Source organism: Buteo buteo, chromosome 4 (genome assembly GCF_964188355.1).
Source record: "Buteo buteo chromosome 4, bButBut1.hap1.1, whole genome shotgun sequence".
Lineage (NCBI taxonomy): Eukaryota > Metazoa > Chordata > Aves > Accipitriformes > Accipitridae > Buteo > Buteo buteo.
Genome location: NC_134174.1, coordinates 6,347,461 through 6,371,750, shown reverse-complemented (window position 1 = coordinate 6,371,750; position 24,290 = coordinate 6,347,461). Strand labels below are relative to the sequence as shown.

The 24,290-nt window shown below is 38.1% G+C and overlaps 1 protein-coding gene across 1 annotated transcript in view; it reads right to left on the bottom strand.

The window, feature by feature from the left end:
- The window catches only part of CELF2 (CUGBP Elav-like family member 2), a 374,910-nt gene that overhangs the window by 284,137 nt on the left and 66,483 nt on the right, over positions 1-24,290 (bottom strand). The window lies entirely within an intron of this gene.

Genomic DNA, 24,290 nt, shown 5'->3' with positions numbered 1-24,290 from the left:
CCAAATGATTTTTCCAACATATTCATGCCTTGTTTTCTGTCCACTGACTATCCAAATAGGTCCCTGGATGGTGATAAATGAAGGCACTTGCTTTAAAAAGCAAAAAAAGCATAGTCCGTCACTAATCAGATAAAACAAGAGATACTATTTATACTGAGGAAGTACTGTTTTTGCATAACTTCAGAGGCCTCAGTTTCTCAAAACACTGCGCTCATCTCTAAAGTCAGAGGGACTTAAACAAATGCTGACACGCTTTACTGAAACATGGCCTTGAACCAACATTCAAATTAAAAAAAAGAAAAAAAAAAGTACAGAAGACACCAGGCACCCTTTATTCCTACTTAATGGACAGACAGGCAGAGGAATAGGAAAGATATGAGAATGGAATGTGCAAGGTGTTGGGAATACAAGCCAGAGGATCTGGTTCCAACATCTTTTGCAATACTACTGGGCTACACTAATTAATTTTTCTTTTTTTTCCCCAAAAGAAAATATATGTCTGTTATGGTAAGTAATGGATTTTGTCCCACGGCAACAACTGGAAGACGATCCTCATAGAAATCGAAGGACTATGTCTTACATTTTTAATCCAATGGTATATGGTCAAGCTATCATGTTATCCTGTTCTCTGTTGCCTGAAATTTTGCAGAATATCTTGACTGCTTGAGTTTTTGCTGTCTGCACTTACGTTGCTGACTGTTGCAGCATAGAAGGAGGAATTTCAACATGACAGCAATGATGAGACGGTAGTCATCTAAGATAGGATCTTCAGAGAAGTCAGTGTTGGTTTCCACTAAACAGAATGTTAAAATTTCCTATCTACTTCAGTGTGAACAGAATTAAACTTGCCTTAAGAGTACTGCACAGACCTGGTTCAGCCCATGAATCTTTGGTTATATTTTTATTTTGCTGTCTCTTCTTAGCCTTCTAATCCCATGGATTCCTATAAAGACAGCTTTAAAAGTTTTGAGGTTTGGTTTTGTTTGTTTTTTTTTAAAACCTTACTTTTTTATAACCATACTTAGTGAAGTGAACAAGCCCCTGGAAACTTGTCTAAACAACACATTAAAACACAGGTCAGAAATGTAAAAGGTAATTACAAATAGTACTAAAGAGAAAAATTAAAATTTTCAAAGACCGTGTGGTGAGATTCACACCATATCTGGCACTGAAATATGGCAGTGATTAAATATATCAAAAAAACCTTCAGTTACTCTGAAAATCAAACTATTTTTAAAATTATTTCTAATACTTACATCAATTTCTTGGCACACAGAAATCACCTGAACTATTTATTTTAGTGGAGCAACAACACTTTACAGCAGCCTGAGGATGTGACAGGTACGAGGTCTATTATTTCACTTGGATTTAACCAGATAGAACAGCTTTCAAAGTACATTACTGATAAGGGATGGTTTGATACGAACAGCCTAACTTTATTAGAGGCTCAGCTGATTCAGAGGCCCAGAAATAAGGTAGCTGAAAATCCCCCCAGTTCTCTGATAACTTCAATGCTGTATGAGAACAGGAGACTAATGAGATGCTGATAAATAACAACTAGCATTAGAGGAAGGAAATCAGTTATGTACATTGTCATGAACAGATTTTCCAGCTTTTGAATAAGATGATATTAACTTTCTAAACGTAGGCAGATTTGAAAGCCCAACACAAGGAAAACTTAAATATTTACAAGCGCTGTAATCTCGATATGGTATTAAGAAAAGGAACAGATCACTCCCTGTTTGTTTCAAGCATTTCCAAGCTTTTATGACAGACCAGCTGAGAAGTTCCTTACCTTGCCGTCTTCACTGCGCGTATTTTGAAGCTCAATTGGATATGGTTATTAAATAGTTCCCACTTTTAACAATCAAAACTCCCCAAACCCATTAAACTGATGAAGTTAAAGACGACAACCTTAAGTGTGAAACATTAAAAAAAAAAAAAAAAAAAAGTTGCACTCTTGACTAAAGCAGACAGAGTTACTTACAAGGAAGGCTAATCCATTCGACCTGCTAAAGCTATATTTCACATTTGATTAAAAACATGCCACTCTGAGTACACAGAAAAGGCTGGAGCACAACAGAGTTGGGCCACTCCTGCTCCAGCCAATATTTTCTGTGAACTTGCGGGGAACTGGCAGAAACATTAATCTTCTTTCCATCCCCTCTCTCCCCCCGTTAAATCCGCTGCTAGGAAAACACTCTCTCGTGAAGCCCATGGGGAAGATGTCCCCGCTGAGACAGGATAAAAGACTCTTACATGACTCTTACTAGCCTGTATGGGTCCATCAGTGGCTCATATCCAGGAAAGCAATCTTATAGTCTGTTGATCTGTGAAAGAGCCCTCTACAGATTGTGAGCGACGAGCGAGCCCCGTCTAGTTCCCGTTATAAACACACCTTTGCAAATAAACATGCTACTGGCTTTTTGCAGCTGTAGTTTACTGGTTTCTGTTATCACTGCGATCACAGAGAGGTAAAAAGATAAAAAGGACTGTGGAGAAAAATACATCATCTTTTTTTTAGGCCGTGTACATTCTTAATTCTCTTTTCAATCCCCTGGTGTTGTAGGACGCTAAATGCACTGGAAATTTAAATTGGCATCCAGCATCCAAATCACTGAAAGAAGAAGTGCAGCAGACTAGAAAATGAAAGAAGAAGCCAAAAGGCAAAAAAGTCTAAGCACAGCTGCTGGCTTATTTCCCCTTTCTCTCCCCCTGTTTTGCAAGTCACACTATTTTCTAATTTGCAAGGAAAGAAATTAACCTGTAGCAGAATGTCACAGTCTCTGCCACACAACAGGGGTTTATAGCATTTAAGCCTCAGTAAAAATTAATCCTAACTTGTAAATAGGAAGTGGATTCTCTTAATGATATAATGGGGCCAGCCCCTTTTATTGTATTAACTCTCTTGAGCAATGGAACCTATTTTACAACCACTAAAGAAACTTTTCCCAACACTTGAAGTAGTGGTTTTCTTCTTTTATTAATGGAGTGCACCTGGGCCACTTCATAATTTAACCCCTTGTTGCATTTCCAAGGCTTCGCATCCTTTAATCTGGTGTAGTAGTAGATGTGTTTATTGCTGGATAGTGCTGTCCTGAACAGAAAATGACAGCCATCAGTGTATCTTTAGGACAGAGGGCGCATCTCAAAATCAAGACAAGTTTTACATTTATTGGCCTACATTGGCAATGTCAAAAAAAGAAGCCAAGATCTCAGCAAGCTGTGGAGATTGCCTCGTCCGGAGAGACAATCCACCTGGTTTGAAATGGAGTTTATAATACACTTTGAAAACATGAATTGCTATATACACCTAATTGCCTCCAATGCCTTCAGTCTGATGCTTCTCTGAATGGGTAAGATTCTACCATTATATACGTGTTTATTTCTTAACGATGATACCAAGAACTTGTATAACTAGGTACAATTGACCCCACCCCCGCCCCCAAACCCCAAACCATACTAAAAAAGCAACAAAAACCCCCAAAACCCTGGCACAAGAGGACAAAATTGAAATGAAAGGATTTTATAGTCATCCTGTGCTACTTCAGAACACTAAATTTTTGCAGGTTCTCAGAGCTGGAATAATCTAGCCTAGGGCAGAATCATCCTCAACTTGACCCTATTATTTAATTAGGCAAACATTAACAATGGGACCAAAGAAAGCAGTGTTTGGGGAATCTCAAATATGTAAACCATATCAGAACGGCAAAAATCTCTGTTGTAAGGCTCCACAATACAAGTAGAAGAATAAAGCCTTCCTATGAAACAACCCTGGAAAAAAGCCAACGCATGAGAACTTCTTTTGCGTATGTCTCTAACGTTTAGAAATTGTTTAAGGATCTCTTTGACATGAAGTTGTCATCTGTCGAAGGGTTCAATGGTATAGGAATGGGGTAAATTTCATGAAACTATGAGATCTAGCCCTTTTGGAGTTGTATGTTTTTGTCTCCACTGTCCACTACAAAGGTCTTGATTCCAGAATGCAGCCCCCAAAAAAGTTAAGACCTCCCCTTCTATAAAACAATTAAATGGTTGTGATTCATCTATGAGATTCAGTGAGCAAAAGATAGATTTTTCAAAAGTACTTCGGTTGCTAAATCTGCTGGGAGCCAGAATTTATTGGTAGTGACTGGGATACGAGCCCCTAAATGCTTAAACGTTTTTCTGCTATAAAACTAAGTTGTTTTGAAAACTGTACTAAATCCAGTGCTTCCTCTTCCTTCTGTGAAATGTAATTGCTACAGGCTCACTGAAGAGAGGATATTTACTGGGCCACAGTTTAGTAAAGCTTATCTGCACAAACACACAGGTAAATTAAGGCGGTTTGACTTGGAAAAGAACCACCACATTTCAGTGTAAGCATCTTTTAAAAGCTCTTTCGTCTGCAGTGCAATGCTGTGGGATGAAGTCAGTCGAAGCAGTGTTATATTTCGAAGGCATGGCAAACTAAAAAAACAATGCAAAGAGAAACTAAGGAGCAAATTGGTGGATGGGGAAATTATTCATTTTGATTTGCGGCAGTTCTTCTGATGGGATAAATTCAGTCCGCCACATCCTATTCTTATATTCTTCTAATTTTATAAGGATGACTAAAGAGAGAAGTTTTACATCCTGCCCTGTTCAATTCTACACCACTTGCATTCACGGCATCAATATGTAAAGTTTCATCAGTGCATACTATCAGACAAAAGATAACCCTGTGTATCCCCCACCCTACTTAGACTGTATTTATAAAATCCTAGCATCATCACTTATCCATACACACTATACTGCAATACCTGAGATATTATTGGGTCTTTTTATATAGCTTTTGTTGCTCAATGATCATTTTCCTCTAGCTTGTAAAGATTATCTATGCGTTCATGTTCCATAATTCTATCTTTCAGAGCTATAAGGAGTTTAATTTTGATTTCTTTGAAACCAACTTCATGAAAACTGTTTGACCATAAAAACTAATTAGTAAAGACTCTCAGTGTTAATCACGTGCAATAGACTATAGCTGGAGGATGCAAAAAGACCGTTTCTTCCATGATAACTGCTGCATTTCATCATCTTAAGCTGCACAGCAATGCAAAGGTAATGACATTTTTATTTTATCTTTTTATGATGGGACTCATCAATACCACTATCCATTTTCAGTTTTTTTCTAACATCTGCTTGCAATATCCAAGCAAAGTCTCTGGAGAATCGTACAATCATTTTCAGATGCTAGTATACTGAAAATGAGGATTTTGAGATCCCAAAAAGCATTAATACCATGCAGCCTAACAATACAAACGTTAGCTCTGCCTTTGACTTATTCGCACTACAGGCAGTTAAAAAGACCTGCTAAGAATGGTGCAAGACAAAGCAGTTGGCTCCACTTTGATACAAGGGAACTTCTGTATTCTACAATAAGGGTGGCCTCTGAGCAGAAAAGCTGGTTTGCTCCGTTTGTGCCAGGTCGATGAACCAACTTTCTAGGAACATTCAAGAAAGAAAAGCTTGAGTCGAAAACCTGGTATAGCTTACATCCTCGGGACAAACTATTTTAAGCAGGTAATGGCAATATGCTTCGTGACTGACTTGAAAGAAAAACCTAAGAATAATGCCGTATTGATCACAATCCTTCTGTGGCTTATATGGCCCTTGGTGACTTAAGGAACTAAAATTATCTAACAGTAGTTGACCTGAAACTGCCCTTTTCATTCATAAAGAGCAGCGCAGTCCAAATCTGCAAACATTGGTGGCTACCTTAGTACTGGGTAGGGAAAATTCTGAGAAGCTTCACTAACCATCATGCAATTCATATGTTGCTTGCAATCAATTCTTTTTATTGTTTGGTATTTGCAAAGTACCAACAGTGTTCTGCACCAGCAGGTAAAGGCATGAAGAAAAGTTTCTTGTGACAAAGAGATTGCCATTTAGATACACTGTGTACTGACAAAGGAGAGTGTAATGGGAAGCAAAGAGTGAGCAGAGTAATTGAATGATGCATTTAAGCATACATTTTGTTATCTCTGTGGGGTTTTATGTTTGTTTTCTTCTTGACTTATTGAATTTGGTGTTCATACTTTTCAATCATTCATTAGCTAAACAGGTCTCTTGTGGTTTGCCTAGATTAGGAAATGAGGACTGGGACAAGCTAAAACTAGGAAAAAGGTGGGTATTTTGTTAAGTGGAGGCAGCTCACATCACTTCTGGAACACCTTTTGCTACTTACTCATTACCATTTACCAGAGAGTTGTGTAATGGAGGCTATACTTTGTAGAATTAGTTTATTCTTTACACCAGTCAGCGAAGCCTTTACAGACTAGATGGTTTGCTGCAGACATTGCAAGTTGGCCAGCCAAAACTCAGCCAACCAAATCATTGGGATTTGGAACATAGAAAGAATATAGGCAGAATCTGTCTAATTAACTTGACAGATCATGGAAAATGGGTGATCTTTTTAGCATCTGTCAGACCATTAGAAGTTATTCTGTGAGACAGCATAATGGAAAGGATTTATGGAAGGATTTTATTTTTTCCCCTCCCCATAAAGAGTCAAGGGGCAAGTTGGTACAATCCATTTCATATGATTTTAGATACCTTCAGAGAAGGTGTCCACACCTGAACCACTAACTCAGACTCCCTGTGTAGCAATGCCTATTTTTCCCCATTGAGTTATTTAATCCATAAATAACTGTATTTGTATTGTATGCAATCCATACAACCTATTTTAAATATTTATCTTGGGAAAATTTTTTTTGGAAAAGTGCCAGCTCTTTTCTACTGACCATAAAGGAAGCACTGAATGGCCAGCCCAGATGAGGACATCTGCAAAGTTGATACCAATACGCAATTACAACATGTTGTTTAGGATTCATGTAATGTCTCAATCAATACTCCATGGGAGACACGGATCAGCAAAAGTTGCAAGCCTAACAAATGCCAAATCTACATAGATCCTTTCCAGTGGAGGTATCTGTCACTTATTTAGTAAGTATCTGCTAGGAACCTAGCTATGAGAGGATATTTGAAATATGCAATGTTAAGAAAACAGGTAAAATTAAACACACATAAAACATTCAGAATATTCCAAGTAATTAGAGTAGATAAATTTACAGGTAGACTTTACGTGATGCTACCCTCATTTAAAAGAAGCTACCAGTAAAACAAAGAGATTGAGCATGCAGAGCTAAGATGATGAGACTGTCTCCCAGATAGGACAAGAAAATATTTACATGAGTGATTTTATCCCATTTTATCACAACAGTGTAAGTAAAGCTTCTCCCTAGCAAGGCAAGCAAAGACTGATTGCTGTATGGCACTTCAGTATGAAATGCAGAAAAAAATCTATTAGGAAATCTTACAGGGATATCCTTAATTAGCCAATAAAGCTGTGCTTGTGACAATGGATATTATAATCTCTTGGGGCAATAATCACATCTCCCTCTGTGCTTGTCCTTTACTGGGAATAAAAATATCCCAACCCACCAACCTGACTCTAGCTGGTTTTCTCTACCCCATCACTGGAATATTATTGCTAATGAAAATAAAATCTAAATTCTAAAAATATAACCACAGTGTAGATTCAGGGTCTCCAAAAGCAGACCGAGATCTTGTTAGTCAATATTATTCCTTCCTGTTGGAGCAGAATTCTGAATAATTCTTATGTCCTCAGAAATGTCAGCTCAGGTTCAGCTCTGACTTTTAAACACCAGTGATGCCCAAAGCTACTTTTTCACATTACATTCAAGAAGCAAGAAGTTTTCAGGACAATACAGGTGATTTAGATACAGCTTAAAATGGAAGACGATTAAGTCACCTACATTTATATTCGATGCTGATGTAAGCCACAGCATGTAACATTTCCAGTTGCTACACACAAATCTGCCTGGACATTTGGTGGACTTTTTTGGCCATACTTTGTTTCAGGGGCCAATTATAACCGGCAAGGTGATTGTCAACTTATGCAAAATGGTCCTTAACTACTGCATTAGACAGTATAAGTGGAAATACAAATTTAAAAAAAAATCTTGTACATTCTTAGATTTTTATTTAGGATAGCAGTGTCCTTTCAACTATCCTTGCAACATTTTATTTCAGCTACACCCAGAAGTAAATAGGACACCACAGCTGTTAGAACATGCTAACCCAACAGGTTTGGGGCCTTTTCTTGGAGAATCAGTTTAATTAAGTGTGGGAGATTTTTTTAATCTCATTTCATAACACTTTGTTTTTTAAGAAGAGGAAAAAAATAACTTGCAAAACAAGTATCCCACATTCTGAAAGCTCTTTTTGGAACATATGGTCTTATCCTTCAGAAATTATGAGTTCTCTTGACACAGGCTCTGACAATCAAGTTGCATATGAAGTACTGCTATATTATAATTACTCAGTTATGGCAGGCTTTTCAGCGAAACTTTCCCAGAAGTTCCTGTCACTCAATTTTGAATGTGCATTCAGAGATTTGAAGCTTTAATGAGCCTTGATCGAGTTAAGTAAAGGCCCCACCCAGGCTGTGAAGGCAATCTCTGCTGGCTATGCTGACTGGCTTGGCAATAGCTAGCCCCAGGCAATGCATACCAAGTCTCCAGCAACTTCCAGAGAATTCAGAAAGCTTCAACCTAGAAACAAAGTCTCCCGTGGAAATGGCATCAAAACACTCCCATCTCCTGGGAACAGATGGATCCATCACAGAAAGCCTTGTGAAATGAGAAACGAGCCAGGCTGGAAGCGTGGCACCATATTACAAGCTCTGCTTGCGTTTCTTCAACACCTTCCTATAAAAAGACTCATTATTGACATTATGTTAATACATTTCATGGAGGTCACCTGATAGTCTCTTAACTTAATAGTGGAGTGAATTTGGCTGGTGTATTAGCTGGTGCCCATGCGAGTTGCATTTTAAATCTAAATCTTTAGTCTGGATGGAATTTGCATCTCTTCCAGATCAATTCTGTACAACTGCAAAGCCCGTACTTTAAAGAGCTGTGCCCAGTCACTTTTCAGTGAAGTGCAGAGCTTCTGATTTTGTCAGCTCTCTCTTTGCCATTCCTTTTCGAAAATCCAAAGCTTCCTCTCCCAAGGATGCAGAGAAAAAAATAAATTTACAGTGATAAGCTCTGACAGCTCACTGCAGCACAGCAAACAGAGCTACATAAAGCCTATACATCACCCTAGTGAAACATAAATACAGTTTAGGGCTGGGCATATTCGGAATATGCCTCTGTTCATAGACTACACCCTGGCCCATGGATGGTAGCTGCAGAAAACGGCAAACTCTTTAGCCACCCACCAGACATCGTCGCAGCAAGCTGGATCCGCAGATGGGAGCTCTTCATGGGTCAGCAGCCTCCAAGCCTCCCGCTCCACAAGATGCAAGTAGATCCTCTGAACACACCAAGCAGATTAGCACAGAAATAATTCCAGCCTGTGGCCAGAGAGTCGTTCTGGGGACCTGCCAGACTTTCCACTCAGCCAATCCATTTTTAAAGACAGCGTCTTATTAGCGCCTTACAGTTCTTGAATTACTTTGCCGAGTCTTTCTAATGAGACAGCGCTCTGTCCAAGGGTATTAAGAGAAGTAAATGATAGACCTTTATTTTCTGATTCGATTACACAGGTGTATTCAAAGGTTAGGGGGATGACAGCAGACTGGAACACAGGAAAACTTGCATGGAGCAGTTGTAAGCTACAATGCATGCAGGAACAGCCTTGCAAATACTGGCTTTTTGGCTTTGCAGAGATTTACGATCTTTTCTCCTACCTCCCCTGACAAGTAATAGCCACAGCACATTCACCTTCCACTTTGAGTGAGCCCCAGTATAACCTTCAGCCCTACATCATAGAGCTTTCTTAGTCATACCCAATCTAAACAAACTCAAAACATCTGCATCAGCTCTTTTTCTCCCATTTACATTTAACTGACCTCTAATCAAACCAGTTCAGCAAGGTGCAATTTTTAAACGCGTTCTGCTTCCCAACAGGTGAGCAATATCAAGAAATGACGATCGCTTACTCCCAGAAAGATAATAAAATACATTTCACTAGCCAAAATATATTCATTAACATCTAATGCTCAAAACCACACAACTCATTCTCACTTTACTAGTCTTCAATCCATCAGACTAACATGTGTGGTTTACCAAAAGGTACCATGCACTGGGATACATGCATCGCTACAGTTCCTCACCCCCTGTGTTATTTCAAGAAAATGAGAATTGCAATCCTGCTCTCACTAAAAGACAACAGCGAAGCTTTCCCCCCCTTAACTTCACCTGTCTCCAATGTGGACTTTTCCATGAGAACACTGTTGCGTAGGTGCCCTTCAAGTCAGCAGTGAACACAGACAGGAATGATTCATCTCACTCCAATATGGATCTGTAAAGGACTGTGGGATGAATCCCTTCACCTGAGAAGGTGGGGAACGGTTTCAAAGCCAAGTGGGAATAACACAAACAGCAGCAATGAGTCACGCAAGTGGGGAACCACATGGAAACTCAGCATGTTTCCAATGGAAATGAGGCAGTTTGGATTTTCACTTCCCTACTAAAAAGTTTAGAATTTATATTTAAATTTTTCATTACATGCACTTCCCCTTTTACTTTTTTTTTCCTGCGAACACTTCCCATAGAAAACCACAGTCAGAAAGCCTCATTCATAGATGAGCTGCAAAGCAAAAAAAAAAAAAGCATCTTCAATGGCAACCATTTTATGTAAAGCACAACAGAGGGGATACACTGAATCCGAGAAGCTTCTACTAGAAGAGCACGGGCAGGACCTTAGCTTTCACCCCTCATCTATGGTTTGGGTTGATAGGGTCCTGACAGCTTCGGGAGCTGCGTCCTGCCTGCATGGGTTGTGCACTTTGGTCATACCCGTGAGGCATCGTGGTTAAAGCAGCACAGCCTGCCTGAGTCGCTGCTGTTGGGCGAGACGGTCAGGAGCCATGTGAGAGCATCCCAGTCCTCCAGTGGCCTCCCTAAGGCATAGCACACGGCTGGGTTCCATCGGTCTGTGGATGTAGTGATTTGTGAAGAAAGGCCATAAAAATCATTCCTAGCTGGCAATTTTCCTCTACCATTAAAAGTCCATTCAACATGCAAAAATTAAATGTGATTTATTCCTACTTATGTTTTGCTTTTCAGTATAGAACTATATCTTTCCTGAACTCAAGCGCTTCCCCAGCCTTACCCACTAAACTCCTGTCAGCTGAACACTATCATGTGGCTGCCCTCCTTTTCCCCCTGGTCATGGGAGAACAAATCACAGGTTATAGTATTAATCCATGCAACCTCTTCCCAAACCTGTGAGATTCACACAAGCTCTGGAAGAAAGAAACCACTCCAAAGCAGAGAAAACTCTCTGTGCCGCATTCCTTTGATGCCCTCCATCAATCCAGCAACATTCAGATGATAACATATTGCGTGCAGTCACAAAAGAACACAGTTTAAATAGTAGTCTTGTTATAAATTTGTAAACATAGCTAAGCAGCAATAATACCTCCCTTCATGCTCGCTTTTGGAACAGCTGCTGTCACTGTTGCAGACCATCTGCAGATAGGAAGGTAACTTAGCAAATACCTCCAAAATCCCTCTGCTTAATGAGTAGGTAAGGAGTGACAATCAAAACAAGAGTGGCAGCAAGAGATGCTTGTGCTTCTGTGTTCCCACACCTCTAGCTCTTAAGACTAATTTCAAGCTTTTGTTGATGAATTGGACCTGAGTCGGTTGAAGTTGAACCACTGAAGTCAACGTTGGTGACGACTGCCCTGCCACTTGTGAACATATTTCCATAAGCACCAGAGGGATGCTGTCTAGCTCATCCACTGTCTCTTATTCTTTAAAATAGGTTTGGTTTTATTTTTAAATATAAAGATCAGTCATTTGCTCCACCTGATGATAGTTCTCAGAAGATCTAAATTCACTGCTTGGCTCATTACTGAGCTTTCCTGAGTTTGGAAACGAAGTTCATCCTCTGGATTTTGCTGCAGGGCAAGACATCCTGATGGCTTCATGGGGAATTCGGCGCAGACGAGCTCGAGGAAAGGAAAGGGCTGGGATGTGTAGAAAAGTGCTTGTTGTATGGGCAGCAGGAGGCAGCTCCACGCGTAGGAGGTGAGAGAAGGCAGCACACTGGGAGTGGGAGAAGGCTACAAAGAAAGTCAGCTCTGAGAGAGGAGAGTGAGGAACATAAGGAATATCACAGTGTGTGGGATGAGATGAGAACAGAGATGTAGGTTTTTAGAGAACTTTAAAACAATTATAGGTTTTTACCATGGGAGGTTCTGTTTGACTAGATCAGAGTGCTTGCTTCCTCGTTACGTGCCTGGAATTGAAGCTTTCTTTGAAAGAGCTTGCTAACACTATTCCATACTTTCAATTAACATTTTTTTAAAATGCTTTAAGATAGTTTCTAGATATATTAAAGACTTACTGATGAAATCTTGAATATAATTTACATATCTAAGTCACATTTGCATTCAATAACAAGACAGCTTTCCAGTATGGAGCATGCCATCAATAGCCCCCTTTACTAACATCTTGCTGAATTTCCCTAGCTGCAGCGTTCACTTCAAATTCTAAAAGGCTACAGATTTAGCTGAAAGAAAGGAGACAGTGATATCACCACTGATCAGGTATCTGCTCCAAATTTTAGCTTGATTTGTTGCAGAGCGCCATTTTAACGTGTACATCGTTCAGCCGTCACTTGGACATATCTTCAGGAGTTTTACAAGAGACACAGGGCTGTTTGTTAATTTAATATTCTTTTCTGTTAAAAAGAAGGGGAGAAAGTGTTCATACCCTTCCCACAAATAAAGCACAAAGTGTCAGTATCTTTCCACAGTACATCTGCACGCTTCCCTGGGGGATTTTTCATCATAAAATCATATCTTAGTTATCAACTCTCAGCACCATAAAGCACATATGGGATATGTGATAAAAGCCCTTTTTTTTTCAATCAGGAAATACCAGTAAGAGAGACTGGTGGTTGGAGCAGATTTTTTGGGGAAAGCACATTTTGAGAATTTCTGCATGTAAGGAAGACTAAAAAATATGGTGAGAGAAGCAAAAGATGACTGATGCATCGCATGCCTGAGAGCAGCAGCTCACCGGTGAGCGTTGCGCAGGCAGTACTGGACGCAGGAAAATCACGTGCCACTGTCTCTAGCTACTCTGAAACGTTCTTACATGGGCAGAACAATATCAAAGATAGGTTTGGTGTAGTTTTGGGACTTTTGCTTTGTGCGTCTTTTTGCTTTGGACGGTTTGATTTTTGCTATATTAGACTTGATGCTTCACCATAATATTTATAGAGGTCATAAATCTTATAAGCCTTTAGAAGGTCAGAAAAGACCAGCTTTGATGCGTGTAGAATACAGGGAAACAAGGGGGAAAAAAAGGAATTTGAGGCTTTTCCTTTTTTATTGGTAATCCTTATTTCCTTATTTATTGTTTTTTGTGAACTCTAGCCATAATTCTTTACATCTGTGCCTTGTCTCACAGAATGAAGTCAACCCAAAGTAAAATTTACAAAATGAAACATGTTTTTGTTTTTGGTTCATCCAAAGAAAGCATTACAGCTGACAGTCAGAAGAAAGCTGGACATATGTATCTCTTGAAAGGTAGAATATCAGGAGTTATAAAAGCCCTAAAACCCATAAAACCCCAAGGATATAAAGCATCTTCTTATTTCTGCGAAAAGGGGTTTGGGCAGGGGCTGAGAAGATTTTCCTGCAGATATTTCTTTCCATAGCTGCCTCTTCTCGACTTTGCCAGCCTGTCTTTCAAAGCAGCTGCTAGATAATATCAGATGAAGAGCTGAACCACTGGCTTCCTCCTGAACAACAACTCATGCTCCTGTAAAGATAAACAGCTCCTGCCACATGTTTCTATTATCCAGTACCCACTACCTAGGCCCCACAGCATTCCACAAGTTAATAAAATATCACCTACTTAAGACCAAAATTTGAAAACCCGCATTAGAATAGCAAGCCAAACTTGACTGCCAAGTTTTCAACATCTGCCTGAACTCTGAATTTTTTCAAATGGGTGAATATCTAAAAACGTCTGTTATGTCCCTGTCACTGTGAGACAAATTCATGATGGGAATTTATTTCCCATTTATGTCACATTACCTGATGGAGCTGCTGAAGAAAGTCAATCACTCACAAGATAAAATGGAAGGCAGAAGAAATGAGGTAGAGTCTCTTGCTGCCTCGCTCTCACTGTACAGCACTACAAGAAAGTACAACTGACAGAGTTTTTCTCAGTCCTTAAAGTAACTTTTTTATTTATTTATTTTTTAATCACCTCGAGTACTTGCCATTCATCAGACCCACTGTTTTTTACAGAAGAACTTCAAGCAATCAATCTAAAACCCTTGCATTAATTCTAAGAGGTTCAGAGACTTGAGAAGTACTGGGGTTGTGGCATGAGTTCACGCATAGATCAGCCAAATCAATATCCCCTTTAAACCACATCACTCTCTTTCACCTTGCAAGTTTTGAAATAGAAGATATAAGTTGCTGCTTTAATGGAATGTTTTTCTTATATGATTTCTTTTCCCATTTCTGCACATGCAGTATTATCCTGAGGGATACTGCGGGGTTTTTTTCCTGGTCCAGCTACTGAACTATTATTTCCACAAGCATTCTCCATAACACAAAGGAAAAGCATCACCACTGCATCATTTCTATAAGAGAAAGCTAACATGAAATGCCAATTAAAAGTTTCTGCTACTGTACGTTCATAGTGGATTGAATACTTTCTTTGGAAGTAGGAGGTAGCTGTCAAACACACAGCTCCGGACACAATTGTGCAGCTCCTCTGAAGAGTAGGTCATGGGGTGGGGGGCAATAAAAAATAAAGTACCTTCATCATTAATCATTTTCTGAATTTTTAAATCAACCAGAACATTTACAAGTTGTATGTCAAGTTTCTTCAGTTGCCACCTTTTCCCTTGTCTTTCCACCACTCAGCACGCAGCCCATGCTTTGGTTGCAGAAGTTTCTGCTGATGCCAGGGCTGGCTGCTGCACCGAGCCCGGAGCTCCTCTGGGGTCAGAGGTGCAATATCTATTCTGTTATTAGAGAAATTACTCAGTGCAATTTCACAGTTCAGCAAAACAGACTTATTGCTCATATGCACTGTGTGTGCATGCCTTAACAAGCACTTAAAGTTTTGCTACTTCTGTTCCTTCGTGGAAACATTCATCTTTAACAGCTTTAGAAACGTTAGCAACCATGGTTTCTTTTTCTATTTAACTTTAATAAGGCATTACTACCTTGCATATAATAAGGTTTCTAAGGAGCTGGACTTCCCATCTCTGCTATAAATTCAGAAACAAAAAAGTGAACTCTATGCTTTAGGTAAAAACTGAAGAAAGTAACAGGTGGCTTTTTAGTAACATGATTACTTTTATTATTACATTCTGAATATTCAGTGTTAGCAGCAACCATCTCTTCTTGCGAACGTCTTTCCAAATTCAATTGCTTTATCCAAGTTATCTCTGTTTATTTCTGCAGGGGCAGGACCAGGGAAAAGCAATGCTATTTCTGCAATATTTTATTTTATTACTCTCAATGAAAATGAGAAGGTCTTTTTTACAGCTGCACAGCCTGTAATGTCAGCTCCAAGTAATCAGCTAAAAAAAACCCCACAGTCACTTTGCAGGTTTAAAATAAAATAAAAAAAAAAAAAAAAGAAAAAAGAAAAATGAGAAAGAAATAAATTCATGTTGTCACAGTCTATCTAGAGTCATATTGTCCCTAGCCATTGATACAGAATGAGAACATCTGGAGATTCAATTACTCATGACATGAATAATAATATTTCATTTTTGTTAAATAAAACTTTTTAGTTGCAGGAACTTCTGCTTACTTCACCACGCGATCCTGGAATGAAAGCTACCGGCAACTGAGACAAACCACAGTCTCTTTGGCATCCACGAGCACATCGGTGCAGGCTCCTATGTACCCCCCCAACAGAAAATCTTAATAAAGAAAATAATTTTTGAACATTTAGTTAAAAGCTGGGCTCCTGAGCTCTAAGCCCTAGCAGATTTCCTAAATGTCACAGCCACCTTTTAAGAACTTGAATTAATAGCCTGGTTCAGAAAAGCACACTTGCCCTTTGAACCAAAGTCAGTGGCACCTGCAGTTGTCCAGTATTTTTTATTAACCCAAACGGTGTATCTAAATAGTATTAGGAGCCATTTAGACCCTTATTTTAAGCTTTCACTTTATGATTCTCGGTTCATGTTTCAAGAGGATACTACCAAACCCGAGTTTCTTCCTTCATCAAGTAGAGCTGTCTATAGTCTTAGTGACAAAGCTGGGATCAAATCAGATGATATTCATTTGACAGCAATGAGTAAGCAGCAATATTCATGCTAAAATTGCACTGACTTGTGCAATCACTTTGATATCAGCAAGACTATTGCCCAAAATTAAGCACGTGAACTGTTGAAAGATTAGTATCTAAAAGTTCAGAAGCAAAATAATCAGAAAGGGCTGATAGTCAGTTCTCTTTTTTTTTTTTTTTAGGTGAAGCCTAGTATCTTGTTTTCCCTCCCTTGTTCTCCATGGACATTCATTAGGTTAGATTATGGCAAACGGACATGATTTGCATCCCCTCTACAACATCATGGCTTCGCTGAGGCTTAAGTGTTCCCTGCAGAACACGGTGCGAAAGCTCTAAAAATTCCAAGGGTCTGAATGAAAAATATTTTCCATTATAGCCCAGTTAAGAGAAGCGCCGCGCCGGCACTTTGCTGTTGTAGAAGTGCTGCGTAGGGCACAACTTGCAAAATACGTTGGGAGAAGGTACACAGAAAGTGGGGTAGGTCCTCAGTGGCTCCAAACTGGCAAAACATCCCTGCTAGTAAAAGAGTTACAGCACGGCGATGAGACACTGCTCTGAACATGGGAATTTGGGGCTCACGGTCTTCTTCTGCTCACCACAGAAAAAATTTTAGGGACTGCCTGCTTCTAATGACAAGGCGCAGATGGGAAAATCTGCGTCGTCTCACAGGAGGAATCTCAAGTCAGCACCCTCAAAAAATAAAAAAACAGTCACCATTTACTGCTTGCAGGTCTTGTGTCTGGCTTTATGTAATGTATCTAGTCCCACTGTGATCATTGCCTTTTAAAAATGTGTAACATTTATGGACTCCAGTAAAAATGTTTTTAATATAATGTAGATGAAGTATAAACTGTTAACCTTGAACACTGGGGAATGTGTTAGGTTCTTGGGGGTTTTTTAAAACCCTTTAAATAATTCACTAAGAATTGTCTAAGATTTGCTTGATTTTCATAGCAAATCTTTTGGAATCATTCAAACAGTTGCAATTTTTGTGGATGTTACATTAGCTATTATTTCATAAATAAAAGAGATGCTCAGAAGGCAGAGAACATTGAAGAGAGCACTAAACTGGAGTCTCTGTTGTCCTAGGAGTATCAGTGTGGGATCCTGACACTGTCCCATCCACGTATCTTACTACTGCTTTTCTGGGACCAATGGTAAGGATGACACACAAAAAATCTTGTATATCAGCACTTCATTTCTAACTATTTATAAAACATATGATATAATACTCTGTATTATATAATTATATCATAATATATTATACATGCCTTGCCTATCTTGTAGCAAAGGTACTAAGCGAAAACTCAACTCTGCCATGTTAACAAAGCTCTCCTTGACTTCAGCTGCTGGTCTGCTTCTCCAGAAGCTGATGTGTGTACATCTTTTTTCCCTCCCCAAATGCATATTTACATCTGAAGTTATTCCCACAAGTTTCATCCTTCGCACTGACTTTCTACATAACGCTGTTCTGATGATCTTAAGCTCTGAAACAATACTTAAGCAAAGGATACACACAAATTACTAGCTTGGAGCACAAGTATTTCAACTGAGCTGGGAAATAAAGCAAGGAGGGGAAAAAAGGCTTTGTATTTTAAGTTTGTTTCCTTTGCTGTTTCTCAAAATACATCCGTAAAGGTCTTTTCTCTATCTTCATTCAAACTGCTCTTCAAAGGCTCATTTTTTGACCTAACCGGAGAAATACCATTCCTATGTCAGTCAAATGTCCTCCACAGACCAATGTAAATTTAACCTAAACCAGTAAGATATTGCAGCGATATTAAGTGGAACAGATAATGAACCTAAATAACTGCTCAATCTTATTAGCGTAGCCCTCATATACCTTCCGTTTTTCTTCAAGCCCTGCTGCTTAGCATTCATACTGCCTGATTTGAGACTAAAATTAGATTATAGGAATGCGTGCTTTCTACAAGAGGTCTTTTATTTGTTCCATAAAGTATTTAGCACTCTTTAGGCACTGTATAAATAAAAATAATCACGATCTTGGAATTCACCTTCAGGAATGGAAATTAAGAGATCTGAGTCCTTTCATTTCTGCTGCACATTATCCTCATTGGGCACGTTTGGATGGCAATGCTTTGTAAGACAAGTTAAAAAGATGCTTGGAAGTCTGGTAAAGGTGAATAACAGAAAAAAAAAAGATGGGAATATGTCTCTAGTTTTAAAGTTTTACAAAAGGGAATAAAAATAAAAGCCCTACCAGACTTTTAAGATAAAGGTTTCTGTCAAATTCATTAAGGTTTGTGAGAGATGCTAACAACTGCTGGTGAAAAATGGTTGTGGGTTCAAAACCCAGGTCACTGAGTAAAATCACTAACACTCATTTTAAGATTCAAAGGCTACGTATAATTAGGAGCCACTTCAAGACTGCGAGCCGTGATTTCTGAGGACACTGCACTGTGCAAGAGTTACTGCCTTCTGGGTCACAGCCATAACAAGTCCAACAATCGTTTTTGTCTGACTTTCCCCCCTCCTTCCCAGGGTCTATATTTAGGACTTAAGTACCAAATATCGAAAGTTTTTTTGAGGTTAAGCATGCCAATGTCCTCAAAACTCCAGTAGGCATTGGCTTACGTCACTTGGCACTTTAACACTTATAAAACTTAGGCTGCTAGGACTCACCTTAAATTAAAGCTATCATCAGGTGAAACATCTAGTCTACGCTATTCCCCCAGGCTCCACTTTCAGGCAATGGAGAAAGAAAAACAATTCCCCAAGGTTATTCACCCTGTCCTGAGATGAGGTACCTATTTCCCTTAATTTCTCCCCCAGTTCTCTAGACTGAGGACTTTTGTGATAGCTAAATTTAGGCAATGTGAATCCTGCCATTGGTATCTTAGTAATTTCTGAATGCAAGTCATCAGTAAGCACATATGGATAATCACCTCTATGCTCCTTAGGCTTCTCTTAAGATTTTAAAAATATCTCTTCAGAAAGGGATCAGATTGCACATAAGTGTGTTTTAAGATTAACATTAGCTGTAAAAAACATATTTCAAAATGGATGTAAAACAACAACAACAAAAATGCTGACAGCTACCAGAAGGAATAACTCCATGTCACATTTTAATGATATTGAAGCTTTACTTAGAAAAAATAAAAATCAGAATAGTGAAGAGATAACTTGTGTATTATTTCCTCAGAAAACCCAGATTCACTTACAATAGCATCTAACTCGTTACTCACACAAATAATTACTGTAATTTATATTACAGCACCTCAGAAAGACCAAACAATATCAGGGCATTCCTATACAGCACATAGAATGGGTAATAGGCAGTCCTGCTTGCAGTACAGAAAAACAGCTCAAAGGTTAGATGAAAGAAAAGAGTATTTAGAAATAAGCATCTGAGGCATAGAGAAAGGTCAAACATAAGATTTTTTTTCTTTTTTTTTTAAGGCAGTGATTAGTTAAATTCAAGTCTCAATTTAAAATAATGATTTTCTTCAGAAAATAGCAGGCATTCAAATTATGGAAAACCTGCTCTTTAAGACAGTTGACTTGAGAACATTTAAATATCGAAGGGCTGGAATAATTTTCTTTTTAATGATGTGGTTTCAGAAAAGATACAAGATGATATCATTTCCAAAGACTAAAGCTGGTTAGCTGCATATAGTTTGACATTCAAGAGATTTTAATGTTATCACCTACCACTGCCTGCCACCCAGAAGCAACAACATTTTCTTGACCTATTATTTATATGCCTCTAAATGAAAGTGAGTTTTGAGAAGGGATTTGGAGGTGGAAGCAGAACTTCTTTAGAAGAAAGGGTCACAAATGGAATACTCGCAATCCCTGCTTTATTTAAGGGAGAATAAAACTTCAGTAAATATTACATCAAGGTAAGGAAAATTCTGTTGTAAATTGGCAGAGACACGCGTACAGTGTAGGTGGATGGGTGTTTGAGCCCGACATGACTGGCAAAGCGGCGCCGGTGACATGAGAGGACATCCACAGTATATGAAACAGGAGAGGTGAAAAGCGTAACCCTGTCTTCTCAGAGTGAGAGAAATTGCTTGGCAGAAGACCTCCACTGGAAGGGAACCAGAAGAGCAAACACAGAAGCTAACCCCAGCTCCCACAATCCATGCAAAACCAGTGAAGACAGCAATTGAGATGTCAAGCAGGTCTTTAGTCCATGCCCCTATTACTGTCAGGAGAAAATCCTTTTCATTTTATAGTAATTAAAATGCTCATAGATGTTTTATTAACTCACTCTACAGAGCCACATAGATTTTATAATTCATCCAAGCACTTACAAGTAGTTACTTGGGTTAGGCTGTCAAGACAGAAATGATTCAAAACCTTGTGTACTTAGCTCCTTGGAAGACATATCATTCCCTAACACAATGGTATTAGAAAGACTGCTGACAGTTAGTGATCAAGAGATTTCATTTTGCTTGTCATATGGTGGGTTGTCAATTCTTCTTTTCCCTTTAGATAAAAGCTTAGTTGCGTTAGATTTAAATAATGGTGAAGTTGCAGGTTAACATTTTTCAAAAGTACCGAAGTGACTTCAGTACTTAAATTCTATTTTCAAAATGCTGTAGACACGCAGGAACATAAGTCTCTACAGTAAATGGAACTTCAACATTATTAAAGAAATTTATGGAAAGGCAGAGAATAAGAAACCAACTCAAGAGGGCTTAAATTTGTACCCTACTCCAGACCACTGTTTTAAGATATATAAAGTTTGCCAATTATTACAATTCTAAGACAAGTTAAAGATTTAAATTTCCATTTTGAACTTACTTGATTGTTTTTTCTCATCGATGTATCTATGCCATTAAATTTTATTGCAGATTTCCTCCCACCCTTCTAAAATAATTTTTAAATGACAGTTTTAAGATGGCCTTTACCTCAAAACACAAGTTTTCCTGAGTATGCTCAAGATTTAAGCAGCGGCTGCAGACGTCTTTCTACGATTTTTTTCTATGAAAAATATCTATGCAAATTATTCTCTTTATTTTTTTTAACAGTAAATAAGAACAGTTTAGAGGAGGAAGTGACCGTTTAAACTTTAAACTTCTCCCCCCTTTCCTGTCCCAAGTGAAATGTAAAATTGAGCCACTACATAAATGTGGAAAAGTATCCCAAATTTTACTTCTGTTATCGTTACTAACCTAGTATTAAGCAAATAAATAATCCATGCAGTTAGTCTATATTTAAAATATTTGTTCTTCTTTAAATATAAAGTAACTTTCACAGAAACAAACAGAAGTGGCTAGAGACTGAAATCATTCCTTTGATATTGAAGCTGAGTATTTTCTCGTTTAAGCTCCAAACATCATCTCCCTCGTGCCCATAGGGCTTTGCACTGTGCTCGAGCACTCCACCTCGCTAATTTACTGCTCCCTTCGACCGCTTAGCTCAGACGCTGGTTTATGAAAGTGTGGTTACTACCTTAGGTACCACAAGATTGTAAGAGCTTATCTTCATTCAATAATTGTTCTGTATCATGTGTAAATGGTGCATTTCTCAAGTTAAGCTATATTTCTTCTAATACTTTTAGTTTGGTCTGTTATCGCAGGTACCGTCTATGAACATTGAGAGCAAATATAGTTTGAGATAGGACTGGCATAGCAGCTATAGAACATCTAAAAGGAAAAAAAAAAAATAGGCCAGACCTTTATTAAATTTTAAAGTATGCCTTCGCTACACTCTTGTAAAGATCCAAATAGGGTATTCAAATCTCTAGAGATCACCAGTATAATTTCTTTATCATGTTCCATTTAAAATTTAATTATGTAGTCTACAACAAGAAGTATCTGAGTACTCTAAATAGGTCATGCAATGAACAACTTAATATTACTATAAAGTTTTCCTTGTGAAGATCCGTTCTTTGATGTGCCATTGCACACAGAAAGCCTGTCTTCGAAAAAAACAATATACATTCATAGATATAATAATGTCATTTAATATAAAAATTGTAAAGCTTCTTTATCATATTTTAAGTTTAAATTTTCAATTCCTTCTCTAGCTTGAGCTTCCCCAAATCATCAGAAATAACTGGTAAATTAGAACTGACACAATATAATCATGCCTAATATTTTTATATCTTTCTACAGGCAAAGTTAATCTATTAGCTTTCCTTCTAAATGATGTCCACCAACTCAGATTTTTCTACATTTGCCTATCAATGATACATATTCTTCAGTGGCAAGAAGTAAGGTAATTTCTTCTTCCTTTTAAATATAATCATGAGAGAACAATCAGCAGTATCTAATGGAAAATGACTATATTAAAAAGTCACCATTTACCAAGACACTTTTTTATATTTTCTTTTTTAAAAATGCACATACGTAACCTCTATTGGTTACTATAGGAGAAGAGAAAATATTCAAAATATTCTCTTCTGTAACTTCTGACTATTTACAAGGCATTCTGGGAACAAATCCTTAACTTCTTTAATTCAACCATGTAAAATTTAGAAGGCGTTTTGAAGAATTTTTTTCCCTTGTTTTTTCTTTTAATGACAACAAAAAATTAGTGCCACCAGCGCCTCAACCTTCCTGACAGTCGGACAAAATATTCCAAGTACAGACACATCTGCTCGCGCTTACGTCACTTGCAGGAAAAACCCTTTCACCAGGTTTACAAGTGCTTGAAAAGGATTTGATCAATCCTGGCCACAAATATATCCATGAGTCATTATTACCTTGAGAAAAGGCATCATTTTTGCCTGCACAAATGGGAGTCAGATTTCTAGCATTACAGAGGGCTTTTTCTGCCCCATCGGACAAAATACAATGAACACAGTGACCACAGGAAAGCGGTTATTAGTTTCATTATTTCAAGATGCAACAACTGAAATTTTATATGCTATAAAGTAGTTGCAGGGTGAAGGTGGAAGAAGATGTGGTGTTGGTGGGGAACTTAGACTGTTTCACTGTTATGAATTAATAATAGCAAAATGGTTCACTTGAAGTTTGAAAGAAGAACAAAAAATATTAGATTAATACATCACAACATAAGATTAAAAACCCCAAGGAACTGCTTGTCTAGAGAAATGCAGGAACAGGTGAATCCCCCAGAAGGCTGGAGGACTAGCCAACCTGCACACAGCTGTAAACATTTGTTTTAAATCAAGACAAGATCATTGGTTTTAATATTTATAACACAATTACAATGCCTTGTGCACATTGCTTGTATAATCTGATTTTTACTTGTGACATCTTGCCACAGTTGAAATTAAAGGCTTGTGGTAATAATTCAAAAAACACATTTAGGAAATCATTAATGGCAAGTATGAAACTGGATGTTTATTCAAGCGCCTATATCTCTCTTTTTAACTTAATTTAAAGTGGAATTCATTTCTACAGTACAAGGACTTCACGTTTCCAGTATATTAGTCATCTAACACCCAAACAACTGGGGCATGCAGTCAAAACTAGAAATATTTTAGCACTAAGACCAGTAAAAGATACAGCTAAGCATTGTTATTGATGTTCCTAATCAAGGAGACAGCTACTCTGCTGAGTCTCTATTTTCTTCTTTTTTTTTTTTTTTGTATGTATGAAGAATTGTAATTCTTTTGCAATGAAGATGAACAAAATCTTTTATGTGTCAGGTAGGCCTGATCATTGGTCTGCACTTCAAACGCTTGGCAAAATTTCACCACCGTATTTGCTTGCACAACTGAGGATATCAAGTGATGGTAAGTATAAGAAGAAAGGTATCTAATAAATTAGCAACTGATATAAATCACACAAGTTTGTACCTACAGAACAAAGTGATACATTACAGAAGGCAAAAAACCATCACATACACTGAAAATCTACATATTTACAGCTTATCAATACAGACAAGCCAAATAATATACACCATGTGCTCCATAAAGGCAGACATTTTTTCTCTGTATGTATTACCATGCTTAAAGAAAACTGACTTTCTTGTTGAAATATTCTTTTTACGTTATATATTGTATAAACTACA